The 22,593-nt window shown below is 54.4% G+C and overlaps 1 long non-coding RNA gene across 1 annotated transcript; it reads left to right on the plus strand.

Moving 5' to 3' along the window:
- The first annotated feature begins 25 nt into the window (after positions 1–25).
- LOC103883619 lies at positions 26–21,187 on the plus strand. Its single transcript, XR_001901715.3, has 3 exons — positions 26–6,025; positions 7,602–7,698; positions 15,531–21,187. It is a non-coding gene; the product is annotated as an uncharacterized LOC103883619 (long non-coding RNA).
- Positions 21,188–22,593: the final 1,406 nt, after the last annotated feature.

Consider the following 22,593-nt stretch of genomic DNA (forward strand, 5'->3'; position numbering starts at 1 on the left):
GGCTGGAAGGGAGGGGACAAAGAAGAGGAGAGAGAAGAGGGGAGGAGGAAAGGAGGAGTGGTCTAAGGCAGGGGAGAGTTCAGCTGAGCTGCCTGCATGGATGTCAGGACCTGGGCACCGAGGGCCGATCACCGCAAGGCCCTGGTTATTTTTTGATTCCTAATTTGAAAGAAAAGGGGTGAGTCTCGGGTTGGGGGTTCATGCTCTCCCTTCTGCTGGGCTTCTTGCCCCATCCTCTCTGCAGGAACCTCACTGCAGCTTACCCTAAGCTGTGGCTGCTAGAGAGAAGGAAAGTCAGGCGGCAAGACGTTCAGGCAACAGTCAGTTAGACTGAGGACAATCAAGATGTTCAGGCAACAGTCAGTTAGACTGAGGACAATCAGTCCATCAACAAGCATTTTTTGAGGCCCTCTGCTAGGGCTGACCAAGCACCCCCAGTGTCAAGGGATTGCAGTTGGGGGCTCAGCAAGTTAGAGGGCAACTTCAGGCTAAGTGTCTGGTGAGAGAATAGAGGGTAGAGGACTTTGCAGAGAGTGAGGAGGGCGTCCTGGAGGAGCTGACTGGCTGAGAGCTGAAGGAGAAACAGGGTCATTTGGTTGAGTGGGGAGGGTGGTGAGAAGGGGCTGTAGCTACAGGAGAGGCTGTGCAGAGGCCCAGAGACAGGCAGGAGGAGGGGCAGGGAGGTGGAAGCTACAGGGAGTGGGACTGGGGAGAGATGGGGTAGGGACAAGGTGGCCTCACCACCCTCTGTCCTCAGCCTCTGGGAGGAATTTAGGTGCTTTATGCCAGGAAGAGTCGGCTCAGGCTTGTGTCTAAAACTCTCAAAGGTGAGCAGACAGATGCTGTCCTCCAGGAAAGTCCTAGCCTGGTTGGGAGAGGGGGCAGTGTGGGGAAGGAGAGGGCGAGTTCCTGAGATGTTGAGGAATCAGGCTGGTGGACCGTGAGAGAGGGGGTGGGGGCAAAGGACAGGGTTCATCAGGGGACAGGCTTCAGGTCCAAGTAACCCTGGACCAGTATTAGGCAGATCAGGCTACCCTGGACATCTGGCTAAAGTTCCCCTGGGCACTGGCGCCCCACCTGCCTTTCCTGGGCCGCTCCATGTGTGGATGAGGGGCTCAGCCTCTTCTCTGGCCAGAGACACTGCCTGCTTCGCTCAGGCCCAGGTCGCCCACTGGTCTGGTTCAGCCTCTCTCGGACTCATCCCCCAAGACCCCCTTACCCATCTCCTGGTCCCCCCAGATCTGTTGGTGCAGTACTTTCTCCATTTCCACGTGTCCATGGAGAACATGTTCCAGGACGGCCCCTTCTCCCTCACTGCTCATTTCACAGAGGCAAGATGGGGAAGGCGACTGGAACCCACTCTCCTGGCCCTCGCCCGCCAGCCATTGTCTGTTCAGTGCCCTCTTTACCTGCTCCAACGCTTGGCACAGCAGGAGCTGCTCAGCAGATGTGTTAGCAGCAAGAGAACAAGGGGTGGCTGGGCACGGTGGCTCACACCTGTAATTCTAGCATTTTGAGAGGCAGAGGCGGAGGCAGGAGGAATGCTTGAGCTCAGAAGGCTGAGGCTGCAGTGAGTCATAATTGATCACGCCACTGCACTCCAGCCTGGGCACCACAGAGAGACCCTGTCTCCAAAAAAAAAAGAAGAACAAGGGGTGATGGAGAGGCTGCAGCCCGTGTGGGGGTACCTACCTGCCCAGCTGCCCTTGGGTGGCTGAGCTCCTCTCCCATCTCCACTGTGTGGATGGATGTGGGCCTCCCCATGCCCAGAGAGGGCAGAGCCCCACAGACATAACAGGAATTCCTGGGGTGCCCTGAAGCCTGGTTTAAAGTGGGGTGGGGGTCCCATGCTCCCCTCCCTGCCCCATGACTCCCCCTGCAGAGTGACTGACTGATCACATTTCAACAGGGAAGGCACATGGCCTCCTGCGTGCTCTGTCCCTCCCCCTGCCCAGCTGTGTGCTGGGCTCCGGTTACCTGGCCCTGGAAGAGGGTATGACCTCCTTTCCCCCCAGCCCTGCCCCACCTCCCCTCTCCCTCTCAGGCTGGACTCACACACATCCCTATTCTGGGAACCCCAGAACCTCCACAGGGATGAGCAGGAGGCCCTTCAGGTTCTAGAGGGGGAAGGACTTCCCACTTGAGCAAGATGGCCAGTGAGTGCCCTGGCCCCCAGGTCTCCAGGAGGGCCTGTCCACTTTCCACCACCTGCTTTCTGTGTTTGTTTTGCTGCTGTTGTAAAGAGCAAGGTTCCATATTGACTTCTTATTCTTCTATTTATGTAACAACATTTTCGAGCCCCTAATATGTGACCTGAGACGTACAGCAGTAAACACACAGGGGCCCGCCGTCCAGAATCCGTGATCTGGTACTTTCCTTACGCAATCATATAGGGCACTTTATTTCTGTTTTCCGACTTCAGCCAACTTCTCTCCATGGTCATTTCCCCAAAGCTCAACTTCCCTTCCAAGATGCCTGCGCTCTATGCTTTCCATAGCCATGTCTGGGACCCACTTTGCTCCCTGCCTACCCTCTGGTCCTGGCTTCCGGAAATCAGTCCTGACCAGCGTGGTACTCTTTCTTCTGTGGACTAGGAGCATCCTAGGCCAGCCCTTAGATGCCACCATTTGGAGGCAGAAAACGCCTGGGGCTCATAGGCATGCACTCACTATTTGGTGGGCAGGTCTCTCTCTGGCCAGCTCCCCCTTGGCCTCTCCCTCCCCAGCCTGGACTGACCTTTGAGGACTTCCCCCTTCACTGCTGCCTTCCCTGGCTGTTCATCCATCACTATGTCCTGTGGATTTCATGCCCCATACATTTCTCGAATTGGTCCCCTTTTCTCCATCTCTGTGGCCCTGGCCTGGCCCACCTTGTGGTCATGGATGACTTCAGTAGCTCCTCATGTTCTCCCACATCTCTTTACAGCCTGCTCCTACAAGCCATTCTCCCCAGAGTGATGTTTAGAAACAATTCAAGTCATGTCACTTTGCTGCTTAATGCTTGTCAGTGGCTCCATCCTTAGAATAAAGTCCAAATTTCACCCCCAGTGTTCAGCCCCTGCCCACCTCCTCAGCCCCACCTCACACCTGGCTAACTCCTCTTCATCCTTCAGATGCAAGCTCCAGCTCCAGTGTCACCACCTCCGGGAAGCCCTCCCGGCCCTTTCTAAAACAGTCCACCACCTAGTCCCTTTTTTTAGAAGTGCTTATGCCAGCTGTAGTTGCATATTTATGTGTGTGACTTGCTCCTTGCCTGTATCTCCTCCTTGGGGACAGTGACTTGGCTCATTTTGCTCAACGCTATGTCCTCAGCATGTAACCCAGCGCCAGCCTTCCAATACTTGTTTGGTGAATGAATGAATGAGTGGATAAACACGTGGACACATTCTGGGTCTCTGGCTTTCCCTCCCGGGTTTGCCATGCTCTGGCTTGCACAACAGCGGTTTCCTTTCCTCTCCCTGACCTGTTGATGGGGGCCTTTGGCTCGGTTGCTGTGGCTCTGTGGCATCATCCCTCCTCAACAGCTGCCCCCGTCCCTGCTCCCATGACCCAGTGTTCCTGCCCTAGAGACAACAACCTCCACCTCATTCTAGGATATGTCATCACCCCTTCCCACAGTGTAAACATGGGTGGCGGCTACAGACCTGCCCAGGTTCCAGTAAAAGCCCCTCCTCCCATGCTGGGCTCCCCTGTCACTGCACCCCAGCTTTTGGCACCTTCCTCTTCCTTCTCCTCCCCGCCGCCTCACTCCCTAGAAAGTGCAGGTTGGAGCATGCCCTGAGAGAGGTCAGTGTCCAGCCCTTCACAGCAAGGGAGACCTTGAGGCTGGGCAGCTTATGACTTCCCTAGCATCACATCCCTGCTGGCCTGACCTGGCCCCCAGCTCCCAGCCCCACCCGGGAGCTTCCAGCCTGCGTGTTGGATCCAGTTCAGGGCTCTGCATCAGAGCCTGCCCTGTCGGGCTCCCAAACAGCTGAAGAGACTGGGGTAGGAGGGCCGGCCCAGACCACTACAGCCGGGAATCTGGGAGGTGATAAACTCTCTGGAAGGCAGACGGCCCCACTGACTAGGAAGCAGCAGGGGTGTTACCACTCAGGTCCTCAGGGACAGACAACCTCTGCAGGCCGTGTGTGTGTGTGTGTGTGTGTGTGTGTGTGTGTGTGTGTGTGTGGCCCTGGGAATGGGAGGTGCCGAGGGGAGCCACCATGCCCACCCTATGGCCATGATCAGTAGAAGCAGGTTAGGGGGCAGAGGGCTGGCCCTGCCCTGAGCTCTTCACATACTTTATCTCATTGGGTCCTCCCAATAGCCCTGTGAGGGAGGGGCCATCATTCCCCTCATTTCACAGTGGAGGAAACAGAGTGGCCTAGCCGCGATTTGAATCCGGGGCCCCCACTCCTAACCCGGATTCATTATCAGGCAGCCCTCAGTCACACCTTGGTGCAAAGACACATCTCTACCCAGCGGGGAAGGCGTGGGTCACTCTTCCACTTCCCCAGCCAAGCCCGGGCCGTTATTTGGGCCTGCGGAAGGCTGGGAGGAGGGGAGGAGATGGCTGCCCCTGCACGTGGCCACAGGCTAGGGATGTGGCACTGGGCTAGCTCTCCCAGCAGTGCTGGGTCATTCATCCACATCCCCCAGACCACACCACATCTGGCTGAGGCCCAGGGAGAAGATACCCCTGCTGAGGGCCACACGGGGAGCTGGGACCCAGAGGACCCAGGGCTGCCACCTCCCAGGCCAGGATTCAGGTTCTTGTGGACTTTTAATCCATGCAAGAGCCAATGTGTGACATTGAGAAGCCAATTACACGCCATTGATATGGCAGCCTGCATCTCCTTTGTCCCACAGACAATCTGCGTGTAACGTTTATGAGGCCTTCACGGTGGCTGACATCAAGGGCTGCAGGAGGAAGGTGGCCAGCAGGGGCCCCGCCCTGCCCACTGGTCCTTGGAGAAATTTTTGCTGCCCTCTCTAGGGTGGAGGGCTGCTTTCCTGAAGAGAACAGGCTGCCACCTGCCTTCCAGGCAGGAGGGGGAGACTGGGAGGACCCTGCCCTGAGCGTCTCCCCAGGGCATGCCTGAGCCTGCCACTCTTGTTGGTTTGACAGCTTTGTTGGCTCCACTCAGAGCAGTCCTTTAGAGAAAGAAAGAAAATCCTGGAACGCCAGAGCTGGAGGGGCCTTCAGAGGCCACCTGATAATAGTCTTTTCATTTTCCAGGAGAGGAGAGACAAAGTTAGGCTGTAAAGAGGTGAGAGGCCCTGCCTGGGGTTGCAGGATGGCTAGTGGATGAGCCAGAACTAAACCCCAGTCCCAGAATGGCCAGTTCTTTCTGCTGCACAGAATCGAGGCTGGACTGTGGATGTGGACTCACCTGGGCTCTATTCTTCACTCTGCCATTTCCTGGTGATGTGACTGTGGATGGGCATCTTAACCTCACTGGGCCTCAGTTTCCTTATCTGTAAAATGAGGATAATTTTCTTTGGATTGTTGTGATGTTTCAGTGATATAATGCAAGTAAAAAGCATTTAGCACAGTGTATCACACAAGGTTCCCCCAAATCTTGAATATTGTTATTTTTAAATTTTTTTATATTTTAGAGATAAGGTCATGTTCTGTTGCCCAGGGTGGATTGCAGTGGCGCAGTCATGGCTCACTGCAGGGCTCCAGTGATCTTCCTGCCTCAGCCATCTAAGGAAATAAGACTGTGAGTGTGCACCATTGTAGATTTTTTTGTAGAGTTGGGGGTATCACTGCGTTGCCTAGGCTGGTCTGGAACTCCTGGGCTCAAGGGATCCTCCTACCCTGGCCTCCCAAAGTTCTGGGATTACAGGCATGAGCCACTATGCTTGGCCTATTATTTTTAATAACATGGGGCTTGGTCTCTGGAAGTGGAAATGATGTCGTCATACTGTCTAACTCTAATTTTAGATTCATGTCTTGACATGGTTATGTTGTGGCTCAGAATATTTGAATCTGGCAGTGTCCCCCAAATCCAGGACGTAAATTGCTGTGGGAGCAGAAGGTAGGAGAGATTCATCTACTTGCCATGGGGGTGAGGTGCAGGCCTCCTAGGAGAGAGGACATGCAAGCTGGGCCTTGAAGGACTCCTGTAGTAATCTCCAAGCAGAGAAATGAATGAAAGGAACAGCAAGGGGGACAGTGTCCACAAAGGCCCAGAGGCCTGAAGAGCATGGCATTTCTGGAAGGCTTCAAGGTGGCTGGGGTGGAAGTGGGGATGGAGGCAGGTAGAAGGATACCTCTTCTCTCCTCCCTCTCCAGGGGTACCCATTTCAACTGAAGCCAGGACTGCAGCCCCTTGCCAAGACAACACTTTATAGCTCACATGGACTTTTCCTCATTCCACATGGGATTGCCCTGCCCTGGCCTCCCAAAGTGCTGGGATTACAGGCATGAGCCACCATGCTTGGCCTATTATTTTTTGAGACAGAGTCTTGCTCTGTCACTCAGGCTGGAGTGCAGTGGCGGGATCTTAGCTCACTGCAAGCTCCGCCTCCCAGGTTCATGCCATTCTCCTGCCTCAGCCTCCCGAGTAGACTACAGGCACCTGCCACCATGCCCGGCTAATTTTTTGTATTTTTTAGTAGAGACAGGGTTTCACCGTGTTAGCCAGGATGGTCTCGATCTCCTGACCTCGTGATCCGCCCACCTCGGCCTCCCAAAGTGCTGGGATTACAGGCGTGAGCCACCATGCCTGGCAGCCTATTATTTTTAATAACAGGGATTCCACAGATGAGGACATGGAAGCCCCCAGAGGGAGTGGCCCCCCAGATACACCCAGCTGGGCAGGGGGAGAGCCAGGTGGGGACCCAGATGTGCAGACTCTCCTGCTGGGGGTTGGACTTTCAGACGTGGGTGGTGGGAGCTGGGGAGGATTAACTTGGGGAATGGGGAGGCGCAAGGCAGCATCTCTCTGCTGGAAGGAAGGTGCGGGGCTGGGGCTGTGATTGCTGGGCACGGATGATAGCCTGGGGGGCGGCCACGCGTGTTATTTATGGCTGTTTATTTGAGAGTCCTTCAGGGCCGCTAAAGTAATTGAATAAGTGAGGGTGAGCAAATGCGGGCGATCATTTAATTGTGGCAGAAAATGAAGTTGGTTGCAGCTGGGGGCTGCCAGCCTATTACTGTCGGCCCTGGTTTCTGCTGAGCTGGGCTGGCAGGGCTGAAGCTGCTATCTATCCTTGGCCTGCCCACACACTGTCCCCTGGTAGCTGGCCCCGCATCTGGGCAGGTTGGTGGTCAGGGATTTTGTTCTCTGGGCATCCCACTCCCCGTGGCCCCATCTCTGCCCGAGGAAGGCCCTGGAGGCTGCTGTAGACAGTAGAGGGGACTGGGAAGACCTGGGAGGGCAGGGAATGCTTGGAGTCTGGTGGCAAGACCAGGGGTTCAGATCACAACATCTGTAACAGCAATGTCAGCAGACACATACAAAGCCCTTATTATGTGCCAGGCACTGTTATAACCATGAATATGTATCAACTCAGTCAATCCTCCAGTAACTTTATGGGGAAAGTGCCATTATTATCCCTTGATTGCACAGATGAGGAAACTGAGGCACAGGTTTCTGACTCCTCACACAGGGTTGAGAATCCCCTGGGAGATCCTGCAATTCTGGGGAATCCCCCGGGAAGCTGCAGCAGCCATCAGGTGAGACATAGTGAGACCTGGAGCCATCAGGTGAGACATAGTGATACCTGGCCATGAGGGTCCCACACGCTGTGGGGCTCTCCTGAGCCCTGAGGACCCTTAAGGCCCTTCAAGCTTTCTCCCTCACACCTCTCTTATTTTAACCTAGCTGTGGCCCAACTGTCTGCACCCCTGGACAAGGCCAGGGCAGAAACCCAGACCCTGAGTTCTGAGGCCTGAGGAGGCCACTTGCAGGCATGGGCCCGCTCAGTCCCCAGAGCTCTTCTGGTGCCCTTTCCAGCCCCTGCAGGTGCAGATAAAATTAGGCCTAGAAGGCAAGAAGCCTGTTCACTTTCCCAGACTGGGGCAGTGACAGTGTCCCCAAGGCAGTGCCAGGAAGGGCAGCCTCGAGCAGATGGGGAGCGTGGGGGCAGGGGTGGGAGGCTGGGTCTAGACTGAATTGTCTAGACTGAATTGGAGGTGACTGCAGGCAAGTCCCTAGAGCTAAGGTGGCCAGAGAGCAAATAGAAATACCAGACGCCCAGTCACATTTGAATTTAATCCTGTGCGACTCAAATTTCAGTGGGGTCCTGTGTTTTGTGTGGCAGCCCTCCCTGCAGCTCCAGGCCTGTTTCTTCACCTGTCAAGCTGGATGTACAGGTTGCCTGCCACGCTCACTGGGGGGGGACCCCCCCCTCCCCCGCCGAGAGGCTCTGGGGAGACATCACCACATTACTCATTCTGCACACATGGCTGCGCTCCCTCTCCGGGCCAGGCACAGATCTGGATAGTGGAGTTAATCAGGGAACAAAACCAATATAAACCCTTGCTGTTAACTGGCAGACAGCTAAAAATGTTTTATTTTTTATTATTTTATTTTATTTATTTTTTGAGACGGAGTCTTGCTCTTTTCACCCAGGTTGGAGTGCAGTGGCTCAATCTCAGCTCACTGCAACCTCCACCTCCTGGGTTCAAGCAATTCTCCTGCCTCAGCCTCCAGAGTAGCTGGGATTACAGGCATGTGCCATCATGCCTGGCTAATTTTGTATTTTTAGTAGAGACAGGGTTTTGCCATGTTGGTCAGGCTGGTCTCGAACTCCTGACCTCAGGTGATCCACCTGCCCTGGCCTCTCAAAATGCTTGGATTACAGGTGTGAGCCACCATGCCCAGCCTAAATTTTTTTTTAAAAGTAAAACAAGTAGAAGGTAGATGGTAGTGTGGTAGAGGAAAAAAATGCAGTGAATTAATGGTGGGGTGTATTGGGGGTTTCAGTGTTAAAGAAGCGGGTCAGGGAAGGCCTGGCCGAGCTGTCTTTTGAGCAGAGACTTGAGGAGGTAGGTTTGCCAGTGTGTAGATGTGGGAAGAGAAAGCCAGGAAGAGGCACTGCAAGCAGGGGCAGGAGCCAGGAAGCCAGTGTGGCTGGAGCAGAGGAAGCCAGAGGAGAGAGGTAGGGAAGAGGGTCAGGGGTGCGTGCCTGTGTGTGTGTGTGTGTGTGTGTGACAGAGAGAGAAACTCTGGCTTCTCCTTTGAGTGGATAGGGGTCAATCCTAATCTAAACAACCTGTAAAGCCCAGTGCAAAATGAAATCTTGGGGCCCTTCTGAGCGTGGAACTTATTTCGTGTATCATGAAGCCAACCTTGGGGTCAAGGAATGAAATGGGGCCAGTGAGGATGTTTTGCATTTGTCAGGCTGGAGGTGACAGGGGTGCAGACCGTGGAGGTAGAGAGATGTGGCTAGACTATCCTTATTTTATAGATGGAGAAACTGAGTCCTAGGGGCTGTAAGTCACTAGCCTAAGAGCACACAGCTAGTAAGTGACCAAACCAGGAAGAAAACCCAGTCCAAGGCGTGTCCCCTGCTGTGTTTGCAACACCATCTTGGTCTCCAGCCCCACCGCCCCCTGCGGGACACTTGTAGGTTCCTGCTGGCTGCACTCTTCCCAGTAAGGGGGCCACAGTTACTTCCAGGTCTTCCTCTCCTAACTTCTCTGTCCTGGTCTTCACTGCACTGCTGCTCACCTGCTGCACGGTCCCTCCGGCCACTGCCTCAGCCTTCACCTCTCATGTGGAGGGCACCCTTATCCTCTGCACACCTGGCCTCTCTGAGGCACAGCCTTCCTCATGCCCCTACCCAGGTTGTGGCAGTTCCCATAGTGATGGGGTGAGTCTGGCCCCAGTCTGAGAGCCCCTCCTCCGTCACCTTCCCACCTGCTCCCTGAACTTGGCTGCCCAGATATACTTGTCCAGCGATTCCCTCCATTCACCTCTCTCCTCTTCTTGGCCTTCCCATGTTTTACCCTGATCAGCAGGCCATCTCCTCTAGGGAGCCCTCCCTGCTTGTGCAGCTGATGTACTTGCCCTCTGCTGAGTTCCAGAGGCGCCTTGGTGTCACAGCCACCTACGGCACCCGCCCCACACTGAGTTCTGGCAAGGTTTTCTACACATTTACTTTCCCTTCCCTCCAACCTGCATCCTCCACCCAACTGGGCCGTGAGCTTTTTGAGGATAGAGGATTGTCTCTTTGTCATTCCTTCATTTGTTTATTTATCCATCCATGCAGCGCCTGCTAGGTACCAGGCACTATGCTAGGTCTCGTGGGATTTATAATAAGAAATCAGAGATGTGCTTCCAGTTAATCCCCACCGTGAACTCAACACTGTATCCGAGAACCCAACTAAATGATAGCAAAGGATGAAAAATGTGTGCCTGCAAGGACAGGGAGAATAAGCCAGAGAGGACTGTAGACGAGAGAGCGCAGATCAGAGAGGTGAAAAGAGACAGACAGGTGGTAACTAGCTCCCATCCAGCTTTCTCCATTCTGGGGCGGGCCAGCCATCAAGGGATCCAATAAGAAACAAGGTAAAAGTCTCTGAAACTGGAAGCCCCATGTACATCTGAGGCAGGGGGATCAGCTGAAAGCTCTCAGATAATGCCCTCCAACAAAATGAGGACATAAGCCAAGAAAGAGAATGGCATGGCGTCTGGGAGGCAGGGAGTCCAATTCTGGAGAGTGGTGGAGGCGAGTCCCAGGGCCTCAGGGCTCTGCAGGCCTGGGGAGCGCTCCAGAGAGGGAAGACGCCACCAAGGGAACAACAGACTGATCAGATTGCCAGAGGTATGTGACTGCCTGGAGAGGAGGTTTAAAGTCTGGTCAGAGAGTTTGGGGTTAAACTGATGAAGGTACATAGAAAGCTCAGGGGCCAGGGCTTGGTGGCTCAGGAGTGTAAATCCCAGCACTTTGGGAGGCCAAGGTGGGAGGGTCACTTGAGCCCAGGAGTTTGAGATGAGCCTGGGCATTCAGGGAGACCCATCTCTTCAAAAAACGAACAAACAAACAAAAACAAACCAAAAAAACTGGCCAGGTGTGGTGGCGCGTGCCCGTGGTCCCAGCTACTTGGGAGAATCTCTTGAGCCTGGGAGGTGGAGGTTGTAGTGAGCCATGATGGTGCCACTGCACTCCAGCCTGGGTGACAGAGTAAGACCCTGCCTCAAAAGCAAAAACAGAAACCTCAGGGAATAAACAACAACCAACAGGAAAATTAATTAACTTTAAGAACCAAAAAGTTTTTTTGTTGTTGTTGTTTTGTTTTTGAAATAGAGTCTCACTCTGTTCTCCAGGCTAGAGCGCAGTAGCGCCATCTTGACTCGCCGCAACCTCCACCTTCCAGGTTCAAGCCATTCTCCTGCCTCAGCCTCTCGAGTAGCTGGGATTACAGGCACCCGCCACCACACCCGGCTACTTTTTGTGTTTTTAGTAGAGACGATGTTTCACCATGTTGGCCAGGCTGGTCTTGAACTTCTGACCTCAAGGGATCCACCTGCCTCGGCCTCCCAAAGTGCTGGCTTTACAGGCGTGAGCCACTGTGCCCTGCCCAAAAACTTTTACATTAAAGGAAATATAATCCTAATATGCTGTATGGCTCAGCTAGACTAATATTTACATGTTGTAACACTAATGTAAACATGGGATGCTGAGTTTAAAAAAATTGTTAAGTATAGAGGCAGGATGGGGGAAGAGGAGTGGACAATGGGCCAGTTAAATCCTCCTAATGGGAAGTTAAAATACAATCTTTGCTAAGTCAATAGATAAAATCGAAAATAAAAGAACCATGAATTTGTTGTGTATGCGTATTACATAGAACCAAGTTGGCCAACAGAGGTGGAAGTAGGCCTGGGGGTGGGGCAGGGACAGATGTTCTTTCTTCATAGCCATGAAGTCCTATTTTACTTTTAAAAATTATGTCCATGTCACTGTTTTCTTTTTTGAGACAGAGTCTCGCTCGCTCTGTCACCCAGGCTGGAGTGCAGTGGTGCGATCTTGGCTCACTGTAACCTCTGCCTCCCGCGGAGAGACTACAGGCACGCACCACCACGCCTGGCTAATTTTTTGTATACACGGGTTTTTGCCATGTTGACCTGGTCTCAAACTCCTGAGCTCAAGCAATCCACCCGTCTCGGCCTCCCAAAGCTTGGGGATTACAGGCATGAGTCACTGTGCCCAGCCATGTGTCACTTTTATAACAAACTTATTTTTTTAAAAAAAAGAAGGGAGGGGAAGGCCGTGCGTGGTGGCTCACTCCTGTAATCCCAGCACTTTGGAAGGCTGAGGCGGGTGGATCATGAGGTCAGGAGATCGAGACCATCCTGCCTAACACGGTGAAACCCCGTCTCTACTAAAAATACAGAAAAAAAAATTAGCTGAGAGTGGTGGCAGGAGCCTATAGTCCCAGCTACTCGGGAGGCTGAGGCAGGAGAATGGTGTGAACTCGGGAGGCAGAGGTTGCAGTGAGCTGAGATCGCGCCACTGCACTCCAGCCTGGGCGACAGAGCAAGACGCCGTCTCAAAAACAAGAAAAAAAGAAAGCCCCTAGTATATGAGTCCATGCACCAACGTGGACCCCCCACCTTGCCCTGCTGAAGCACCAAAGGATGTGCAGTGCAGGTGGATCAGCACGGTGGCATGGCTGAGGACTCAGAGAGGGACTGAGCCTGCGAGCCTGCGGGAGGTCAGAGACAGATGCCCATGTGAAAAGCTAATCCCCACTGAGGGGTTAATTGCTCCACCTCTCAGCTGTCACAGGGCTCCTCAGCAGCTTGCTGATGCTCCATGTATATTCACTGGCTAGAAGCTTTGACTCTACATTAGAAAGCAACCCCTGGGTGGGATTTAACCCACAGCAGCCACCCCTGGAGAGGTGTTAGGAGTGCTCGGTGGAGACTGCACCCCTTCCCTTCCCCTATGGGTCAGCTGGGCTCAGGGTCTTATGTTTCCCAGGTTCCGTGTTGAATGCATGACCTGAGGGGTGAGGGCCCAGGTTTGCATATATAGTTTCTCATATGCATGTGTGTGCACAGGTGGGCACATGTTGACATGCATGTGAGGGCATGTGCCCGTGTGAATGGTGTCTTCAGTGGAGGGGTGTGAATCTGTCCACTCCCTGCACACAGGAACAGAATGGGGAGACTCAGAGCCCCCCTCTCCTGTTTGTTTTGTTTTGTTTTGAGATGGAGTCTTGCTCTGTCGCCAAGTTGGAGAGCAGTGGCGCCATCTCAGCTCACTGCAACCTCTGCCTTCTGGGTTCAAACGATTCTCCTGCCTCAGCCTCCTGAGTAGCTGGGATTTACAGGCACCCACCAAGATGCCCGGCTAATTTTTGTATTTTTAGTAGAGATGGGGTTTCGCTGTGTTGGCCAGGATGGTCTCGATCTCCTGACCTCATGATCTGCCCTCCTCGGCCTCCCAAAGTGCTGGGTTTAGAGGCATGAGCCATCGCACCTGGCCTCCTGCAGATGTTTTTAGAGCTGGCCATTAGCCAGAGCTGTGTGGCCCACAAAGGAAGTCCTGGGAGCCCCCACCTGCTCTCTCGATGGGCCTCTGCCATTTTTCTTCACCACGAGGCTATGCATCCTCTCTCTTCTCTCCTTTGACAAACCTACTTGTAGGTGAGACTCTGAGAGGTTTGCATTAAAAAGGACGAAATGTTAAACTAAAGGAATGAATCTTTAATGGTGGAATTTCAGGCCTCTTCCTCTTAGGTGAGGTTTTGTTTGTTTTGGCTCTGGCTTGGTTTTGGCAGGGAACCTTCCCTGTGTCCCTGGAACCACCCTGAAGCCCTAAGATCCCTCCTGGACCCTGTCCGCTGGGTCACTCTTCCCCTTTCGACAGAGCGTTTCCTGGGGTGGGAGTGCAGGTGGGGGACATCCGCTTCCTTAAGCTCCGAAGTAGCCCACCTGCCAGGGACCCATGCCCTCTCTGCTCAGTCTTCAGTCCGTCCCCTTCCCTCCTGTCTGCCCTGCTCTGATACAGCCTCCCCGAGGGGAGGCCAGGAAAGATCCACCGCCACTCCTGAGGGGCCGGGGCTGGCCAGGCCGCGGTGGGCAGAGGGCATCCCAGCCACCTCCGCGTCTGACTCCACAGCTGTGAGACAGTGCCAGCTTTTACCTGGACTTAGCCCACCTCCGTCCCTGGGGCTGCAGCTGCACTCTCTGAATGGGAGCCTCCAAGAGTCAGATGCAGAAATAAGCCCCTCATCTTCTGCTGGGGCCCCCAGTGGTAGGCTCTGGGGGCTTTGTGTACCAGGGCAGGCTGCAGGGATGTATCAGGCTCTCCCCTCCTCTCCAGAGTAGGGGACAGCTTCGCACTCTGCCTGCCACACCCACTTCTCTCCAGGGCAGCCCTGTCTCGGGCCCCATGCTCTGCAGGCCTGCAGGGCCAAAGAGGGAGAAGCCTGGGTGTCTCTGTCTGGCCGAGCCAGCTGGGATGAGCGTCTTCCTCATCCTTCCCAGGGCCCAGTCTCCTCATCCTCAGTCTCCTGGCCCCAGGAGGCCCCCAGTGGAGCTGAGAGGGCTCAGTGCTGGGGGTGGGGCTCGACGGACCCTGGCAGCCTGCTTTGTGGCACTCAGAAGGGGAAGAAGATCTCAGCCCTAGCACAGAGGGCTGGGGAGGCTCAGGCACAGAGAGCCTGGTCAGCAGGCCCCATGTTGGCCACACGAGTGACCCTTCTGGGGGCCTGAACCCAGAGCTCTGTCTGCTGGGACGCCAGCAACCCTGCTGCAGCCCTGCAGCCTGCCCGGAGCCCCTGTGTGTTCAGCCTGGGGCTCCTCACTGGAGGCCTCCGAGCTCCCCTCTCCTGTGGCCCCAGCCCAGCCTGGCTGCTGTCCGTGCCCTGGCCTGACCCCTGCAAGACACTTGTGAGAAGCTCTCAGCCTGGGCTTAGGGCCAGTGGCTGGGGACTCTGCCCTGAAGCAAGGCAGCCTGACCCCGGTGTCACTCCTGTCCCCAGAACTGGTGGGGAGGTTGGCCTTCCTCCCCTCCTGCTGCACTGCTGACCCCTGCTGGCCACCCTCGCACACCCTCCGCACACAGGCATTTCTCCACAAGGACCTGCCGCTTGAATGCTCCCAGCACAGGGGGCTCAGCACCTTGCACAGCCTGTTCCAGTGAGAGACACTTCTGCCTCTCTGAAAAGTTCTTTATCATTAGCTGAAGTGTGAATATTGGTACTTCTATCTGTTATTCTTAGTTATACTGTCTGTAGTCACATGTTTTCATAATAACGATAACAACAGATACTGTCTGTGTGCCAGGCACTGTCCACTATGTCATTTAATCCATTCAACAGCTGCGAGGTTGGTGCCTGTGTCATTCCCATTATACAGGTGGGAACGTGAGGCCCAGAGAAAGTGTGTCATCTAAGGCCACCCAGCCAGGAAGTCAGGAAGCCACTGAACTTGGGATTGGAATCCAGGGCCCAGGCCTTGCCAGCTGTGCTGTGGACAGCACTGCCGTCCCACACCCACCATCTGCTTGTCCCTCTCTGGCTGGTTCTTATTTCCCCACCAGGCCCTGTGGCCCCACATGAACTCACTCTTCCTCCTCCAGACCTTGCAGCTGAATTGACTCTGCCTCCTGGAAGCCCTCCAGGGACAGCAAAGGGTGAGAAGTGAGCCACCTGCCCCCTCCCTCCTTATCCTCTGACAGGGAGGGGAAAGGAGGGAAGGGGATAATGGGGTCATATCTGCATGTGGTGTGAGTGGGTCTTCAGTGGAGAGGGGTCTGATCCTACTGCTCCCCTCCCCTCCAGACCTGAGGTCCTCACTCAGAGCCCAGCAGGGCCCCAGGAGTCTGCATTTGGCAGGCTGGTCTGGGCCTGGTCTCACACTGACCTTTGGCAAGATGGCCATGGCTGCGGCAGTGGGGGTGACATCTTCCTACAGTTTGTGCCCCAGCCCTGCCCAGCAGACACCAGGTTCTGTGGGGGTCTCAGTAGTGCTGAGAGGGCAGAGCTGGGGCACAGACTTCATTGCCCCTCAGAGGACAAGGAACAGGGAAGGGCGTGGAGGGGTTTCCTAGGCTCCAGCCTCCCTGGAGCACAAGGTCACATGCCGGGTGAGGAGTTGTGTGGGAGCATGAGGGGTGGGACTCCAGGCAGTTCTGGTTCCCAGAGGTCTGGAGTCCCCCTTCCTTTTGTGACCCTTGGCCACACTCCAGGGCTACAGGGCTCCAATCATGCTTAGGAACCCTCAGTCCTGGCTGCTACCCCAAACTCCTTCCATTTCTCAATTTAACTACGGAGACCAGGCAAATGGCTCCCCAGGGAGAGGTACCACGTTCAGGAGGATTTGGATTCCTGTGGGTGAGAAACTCGGCCCAGCTTTCGTCAAAAGCTTGCATAGAATCACACCATCTTGGTGTGGGGCAAGACCTCAGTGCATGCATCCAGCTCTATCCGTCCATTCAGGGCTAGCATCCCCGCTGAGTGACCACGTAACTCTGCTTACATACCTCCAGTGACAGAAGCCTCACTGCCTCTTGCGGCAGCCCAAGGCCTTCCTCCTCCTGTAAAGCTGGGGTTTCTTTTCAGAGGCTTTCGCTCACAAAGCCCAGCCCTGCCCCCTTAGGCGTCCTCAGAACCAGCCTAACCCTCCCTCCTATAATGCTTAGGAGAAATGACCATCTTCCTGCTGAACCTTCTTCCCAACCAGAGCCGAGAGAGAGAGCCAGTAAGAACCCCCTTGGAGAACTGGGAGGTGCCCTTCAGAAGGGAGAGAAGTATCTAACTCCCAACCCTCAGCTGCTGCGGAAACTCCAAGCCCGGCCCTCTCAGCTTTGGTGGGAGAGTGGAGAGAAAGTTCTTGCAAAACTGACCTGTTTTCCCTGCACTTTGGGGGATCTCAGAGGCCCAGGCCAGACTTGCAGGGAGTTGTGTAAAGAGAGAGGGATGGCGGTGCCCTGGCCACAGGGAAGGAGAGACAGGGTGTGGAGGAGGCTGTGTCCCTGCCCAGCAGATCCTGGGCTTCAAACCCAGGTGCCCTGACTGCTGAGCCCCCACTGCCCTCCCCAGCCTGGATGCTACACCTTTATTGATGCAGCCGCAGACCAGTCCTGCCCCTCCCAGCCCCTGCCAGCCACTGATGCCTATAGAACTGACCATCATCATTAAACCCCCAAGCCCACACCAACCCCAACCCCCTACCCCTCCCCACCTCAGGCCACCGACTGTGGCGGGCATTTCACTTTTTTCCTCCTGTGAGCCTCATTCCTCCCAATTCCTCAGCACATGGAGGCAGGATACAAATAAATAAATAAGGTGAAATAAACATGTTTGTCCCTGTTAAGTTTCATCTCGTTAGATCTACCCCATCGCTCTGACCTGTCAGCTTCTCTTTAGATCCCAGCTCTGTCATCTGGCGTATTTGCCATCGTCCCCCCCAGCTGTGTGGCATCTGCAAATTTGATAAAGTACATGGAGCATGTTTGTCTCAGAGGAAACCCCTCCCCACACTGGCTGGCTGGAGCACAAGCGTGTGCGTGCGTGTCAGTGTGCCCACATGCGAGCATACACGCGCACACACACGCGCGCACACACGCACTTCCCTCTCTGGCCTAGGCTCCTCGCTCCCGTCCAGTCACCTTCAAGATCCTGGTGGGGATTGTGGGCACCTGCTCCACACAGGGCCTGCACTGAGCAGCAGCACGCTGTGCACATGAGTCCCTGCGTGGGATGGGACGCTGTGAGATGTCCACCCTACCTCACTTCCACTTCCACTGACTGACCTGGTTGGGCCCTGCTGGCTTCTTCCACCAAGCTTTGGTCAAGGCTGACTGGCTGGCATGGGCCCTGGCTCTCCTGGGACTGCTGTGTGGCTCTGCCGCCACTGCTAACCTGCCTGTGCAGCACCCAAATGTGCAGCCTCATCCTCCTCTCTGCTGTGGCTCTGGCTGCTGCTGGTGGAGCCGGCATGGCTGCGTGGCATGAGGACTCCTTGCCTGTGCACCTACTGTGCGCCGCTTCTTTCATTCTTCTCTTCAGGGGACTCCAGACCTTGTGTAGGTGGTAATTGCACAGCAGGGGTAGCCAGCTTGGAGGGATTGGCTGCAGTGCCTCACTACAGAGTCTGCCAGATACTGCCCTGGTCTCTGTACCAAGGCTTAGCAGAGCCAAAACATCCTAGGGCCTGAATAGGCCTTCCAGAGTTTTCACATCCATTCTCCACCTTCCAGGCACTGGATGTTGGAGGGTAGAGGACTCAGGTGTTCCCCCGCCTCCCCTACTGCAGTGTGAGTGTGTGTCCTCCCCTCGGGGAAGACGGCAATAGCTAGTTACCTGTAGCAGCTAGCACAGGCCAGTGGATGCTGCAATAACAAACCCTCGATTCTTGGTGGCTTATGACAACATCAGTTGGTTTCTTGATCACACGGTACATTGTGGGGGCAGCTAGAGCTCCTGTTCCCAGTCACTGTTGCTCTGGGACCCAGGCTGAGGGGCAGCCCCCAGCTGCAGCACCACACCCTGGCAGAGGAAAAGAAGGGGCTCTTAATGGTTCTGTCTTGAAGTGCCATTTGTCACTTCCATTCACATTTCATTGGCTAAAGCAAGTCATATAGCCATGCCTACTTTCAAAGGGGTGGGGAGGTCTAATCTTTTCTGGTGCCAGAATTTTGGCAAAAGGCCTCAGTGACTACTCTGCATATGAGCCATTCCTATCCCTCAGGGTTGCCCCCAGTTCCCACAGTACCTCTTGGATGTTCATTCTGGGTCCAGTGTGGAATGTCCTTCCCCTCCCACCTGGGGGCTGCGTGCCCAGGGTTTGCCCTGGGGGCTTGCCTTTGCTCTGCAATGCATGGCTCCCCGCTCTTGTTCTGCTCCCAGTGCCCATCCCTTCCTTTGAGGGTTGCTCCTCTTCCCTGTGCCCTTGTGATTCTGACCAGCCACCAAGCATGGTTCTGTGCCCTGACCCAGTGGAGGCACAGGGCTCGGTCCTTCCCCCACCCCTGCCCCACCGTGGTGCAGGGGGTGGGTCCCTTCTTCCTCTCAGATGTGTCCTCTAGAAGGGACCTCTAGAAAATGTGGCTCATGCCCAGGACCTGATACTTCCCCTGCCCCTGGGTGGAGCTGCTCTGAGGCCTGCCACCCTGCCTCTAGTGGATTGGTTTACATGAGCCAGCACATTCACCTTGTGCTGAAGTTTGTCTGAGCTGTGTTTCTGGGGGATCTTGTCCATTCTTGTATTAGTTATCTATTGGGAGTAACAGTCTACCCCCAAACTTAGTAGCTTCATGGTGTAACATTTCATTAAAAGTACACACACACACACAGGCACATACATACACACACACACAAAATTGATGAAACCCAAATATGGCCTGCACCTAAGTTAACAGGATTGTATCAAGGTCAGTTTCCTTGTTTTGATACTATGTTGTGGTTATGTGGGATATCATTGGGGGAAGCTGGGTGAAGGGTACGCATGAACTCTCTGTACTATTTTTGCATCATCTTGTGATTCTTAAACTATTTCAAGTTAAAAAGTTATAATAATACGAATTTGGTGGCATAAGGCAACCATCATTTACTCATGGTTCCACCCTTTGGGCAGTGTGTGGTGGGAACAGCTTATCTCTTCACATGGTGCAGCTGGGCCGGTACAAAGTGGCTGCACTCACGCATCTGGTGTGTCAGCTGGGATGCTGGAACGGTAGGGCTGGCCTGGCATCTCTCCCCACAAGGAATCTCCAGCCGGGCAGCTGGACTTCTTTCTATGGAGACTCAGGGCCTAAGAGGGCAAAAGGGGAGGCAATGAGGCCTCCTGAGGCCTCAGAGCAGAGCTGGCCAGTGTCCTTCTCACCACATTCCACTGGCCAGTGCAGTCATGGGGCCAGCGCAGATTCAAGGGAGACAAAATAGACTCCACTTCTTGATGAAAGGAGTGGCAAGGAACATGTGGCATCTTCAACCCACCACCATTACCAAGTATGTCAGAGACTTCTGAGTTTGTCAGCTCAGATCTAGTCCAACTTTCTCACTTGGGATGAGGAGATGGCAGCTGGAGACGGGGAGAGGGTCAGTCACATGGGAAGTGTCATGGACTCAGGGACAGAGCTGGACTTCCAGCCAGGGCTCATCCACCTCACCACGTCGAAGCCCTCAGCTCCACGGGTGGGGCGGCCTCACCAGCCTGGCATAGCTGCTGGATTCTGTTTTGCACATGTTGGTGTTTGCAATCAAAAAGTTCAGCGGTCCTTCCAGTGTGCTTAAATTAGTCCCCATGAAAACCAAATCATTTCATTTGCAGAGAAGGGCTTAATTGCCAGGGGAACGAGGCAAAGGGAATTCTGTTGCCTGTTTTCATTGAAGAAAATTACTGTACTTTCCTCTGTCTCCTTACTAAACAGAAGCAGCTTAGAAGTTGGGCTGTAATAATCAGTGATACCTCCTCTACCCTTTCTTCTCAGAGGTTGTTGTTCAGCTCTTTCCCTGTTCCGAGACTCTGCTCGGGACTGTTCCTGCTTATCTGCCCGGCCAGGGCAGCCCGGTCCTGGTCCCTTAGTGGGTAACACTTTCTTGGTTTGCAAAATAGTCATCCGTCCCTGGAATCTCACCACACCTTTGCAATGCTGAGACAATCACCCTGACTTCATGGAGGAGCCTCAGTGATGAACTGGGCCACACTCTTGGCAGGAAGAAACATCCCATCACTTTCTTTAGAAACCAAGTTAAACCTGCTTCAAGCTGTCACTTACAGGGCTGGTGAGAAGCCACGTTTTAGAGGGCCTAAATCCTGGGGTTTGTGTGGTTCCATGCCGAGTCTCTAGACCATCTTCACCACGCTGTTTCTGTCATGTGGTGCTGGGGGCTAGGCAGGTCCTCGGTGCTCCCCTGGCTGTTCGACTCAAGGAAATGCAAGTAAACACAGCTGCTCCTGGCCGATTTGTCTGGCCAGTCTGGAAACCTCATCCCATCTCAGAAAGTCCAGCCTAGTCCCCTCTGTGGTCAGAACAAGGCTGCCTTCCCAGAGACAGCCTGCAGGGGGCGGGGTGCGTGCTGCAAGGCAGTGGGAGGGCTGGAACTGTGGCAGATCAGAGTCACTCAGATTGGAAAAAGAAACACGAACAAACAAAACCAGCCTGAAAGGAAACTGGAGGAATCCAGACCTTAGAAACTCAGTGCCAGGCTGGGCGCAGTGGCTCATGCCTGTAATTCCAGCACTTTGGGAGGCCAAGGCAGGGGATTGCTTGAGCCCTGGAGTTTGAGACCAGCCTGGGCAACGTAGTGAAACCCCGTCTCTACAAAAAGACAAAATTAGTCAGGCATGGTGGCATGTGCCTGTGGTCTCAGCTGTGCCTGTGGTCCCAGCTACCCGGGAGGCTGAGGTGGGAGGATTGCTTGAGCGACAGAGGCTGCAGTGAGCTGTGATTGCACCATTGCACTCCAGCCTGGGCAACAGAGCGAGTCTGTCTCAAAAACAAAACAAAAAAACCTCAGTGCCAGGCTGTCCTCCTTCTGGGATCGAGATTTCCGTTAATCTATTTCTTGAATATTTATTGAGTGCCTCCTGTGGGCCTGGCAATGTTCTGATTGCTGGGGACACAGCAGTGAATGAGCCAGACAGAGGCTTGTGTAGTAACTCGCCCAGATACAGGGATAAAGTGGTTTGCCCAAGATCCAAGCCACTGAAGGCCAGAGCTGGTCCTGAGGATGCTGAGCCCCGGGCCTCCACCCCCACCCATGTACAGCGTCACCCCTGGAATAACATGAGGGTGCCAGGTGGCACGGTGCCGACGGGGTCCTCCCACTTGCCCTCATCCCCTGCCTCTCTGTCCCTGCACATCATGGGACCCTCTGTTCAGACTCTCTGCTTGTCTCTAGAACTTTCTCTGGGGATGGGTGGAGAGGTTGGCCTGGCTGCCTGGGGAGGACTGTTTTGGAACAGTTGGGTGACTTACTGTATAACCACTCTCCTGGGCCTTCCTTCTGGGGGAGGCCGACAGGATAATGGATTTGAGTCCACACACCTGCCTCAGCAAAGGGATTTTTTTTTTTTTTTTTGAGGCTCAAAGTCAATGGTGTATTAATTAAGGGGAACAGCTGCTACTGCAGTTCTTATGATAAGTCAGTGACAAATGGCCATGTTTACCGTCTTCTTGAGTCGAGACTCCGGAAGGTGGCCTGGAGCTCCTTGGTGGATGTCCATGGCTGAGATTTGTGGGGTACAGCCTCCCCTTCCCTGCCCCTGAAGCTTCTTTATCGGTGTCCACTGTGGCCCGAGAAGGCTATTTGTCACCGAGAAAAGACAGGTCTGCAGCCCAAGGAGTGCTCAGAAGGGATTTGGGCAGAACAACTAGGACTTCTCAGCAATCACTCCAGCCCAAAGATGCCCTCGGACACCTCCCTCAGACAAACCCACTGCCCCATACTGTCCCTTGTGAAATAAGAGCTGCTTGAAAGGGGACTTGGCCCTGAGAAGCTGAGGAAAGCGGAAAGCCTGCTTTGAAATGTCTGCAGCCTGAGTGAGGCCGAGGACGCACCTCGGGGCCTCTGTGCCAAGGCGCTCCGTGTTCCAGAAAGGAAGGAGCTGGGCTGGCAGGGGCCTTTTGTTATTTAGTTTATTTTGATCTCGCTCCTGCTCTCCAAACAGCTTCACAGAAATAGAGCCCTGCATTA

This window comes from Papio anubis, chromosome 6, assembly GCF_008728515.1.
Source record: "Papio anubis isolate 15944 chromosome 6, Panubis1.0, whole genome shotgun sequence".
NCBI lineage: Eukaryota > Metazoa > Chordata > Mammalia > Primates > Cercopithecidae > Papio > Papio anubis.